Raw genomic sequence first — 1,044 nt, forward strand, 5'->3', positions numbered from 1 at the left:
CCTCTGAGTCTGGGTATGATATTCTCTTTCCTCCTAGTTGTAGAATTTCCACTCAGCCAGCCTTCCTGTGGTTCTGGATGATGTCCGTTCCGTCCTTTAGTTGTATCTCTGAAGTGGTTGTTCGAGGCAGCAATCTCCGGCGTTAACCTATGCCGCCATCTTGGTTTCCTCCCCGCTTTCCTCTTCTTGATCCTCTTCTTCTCCAAGTGCTTGCAGGCGTACATCTTCCCCGGGGCCCAAACCTGGCAGCACAGCCCTGCCCGCTGGCTTCCTCGCTGACCACCGACTGTCAATGGAGCTGGAAAACATCGTGGCCAACATGGTCTTGTTGAAAGCTCGGGAAGGGGCCAGAGGAAAACGCAAAGGGAAAGGCAAGAAGTGGAAGGAAATCCTGAAGTTCCCTCACATTAGCCAGTGTGAAGACCTCCGGAGGACCATAGACAGAGACTACTGCAGCTTATGTGACAAACAGCCGATTGGGAGGCTGCTTTTCAGGCAGTTCTGTGAAGCGAGGCCTGGGCTGGAGTGTTACATTCAGTTTCTGGAGTCAGTGGCAGAATATGAAGTTACTCTAGATGAAAAACTGGGAGAAAAAGGGAAGGAAATTATGACCAAGTACCTCACCCCTAAGTCCCCAGTTTTCATCGCCCAAGTCGGTCAGGACCTTGTCTCCCAGACAGAGGAGAAGCTCCTACAGAGGCCCTGCAAAGAGCTCTTCTCGGCCTGTCCACAGTCTGTCCACGACTACCTGCGGGGAGGGCCCTTCCGTGAGTACCTGGACAGCTTGTATTTTGATCACTTTCTCCAGTGGAAGTGGTTGGAAAGGCAACCAATAACCAAAAACACCTTCAGGCAGTACCAAGTGCTGGGAAACGAGGGCTTTTGGGAGGTCTGTGCTGCCAGGTTTGGGCCCCGGGGAAGATGTACGCCTGCAAGCACTTGGAGAAGAAGAGGATCAAGAAGAGGAAAGCGGGGAGGAAACCAAAATGGCGGCATAGGTTAACGCCGGAGATTGCTGCCTCGAACAACCACTTCAGAGATACA

General features: G+C 52.4%; 1 protein-coding gene across 1 annotated transcript in view; it reads right to left on the bottom strand.

The window, feature by feature from the left end:
• LOC102754944 (G protein-coupled receptor kinase 5-like) overlaps nucleotides 1-207 on the bottom strand; it is a 2,695-nt gene extending 2,488 nt beyond the window's left edge. Inside the window, exon 1 of the mRNA XM_015570056.1 lies at nucleotides 181-207. The gene's annotated coding sequence lies outside the window, so the exon portion shown is untranslated. The remainder of the gene's footprint in view (nucleotides 1-180) is intronic.
• Nucleotides 208-1,044: the final 837 nt, after the last annotated feature.

This window comes from Myotis davidii, unplaced genomic scaffold (assembly GCF_000327345.1).
Source record: "Myotis davidii unplaced genomic scaffold, ASM32734v1 scaffold2526, whole genome shotgun sequence".
NCBI classification, from domain to species: domain Eukaryota; kingdom Metazoa; phylum Chordata; class Mammalia; order Chiroptera; family Vespertilionidae; genus Myotis; species Myotis davidii.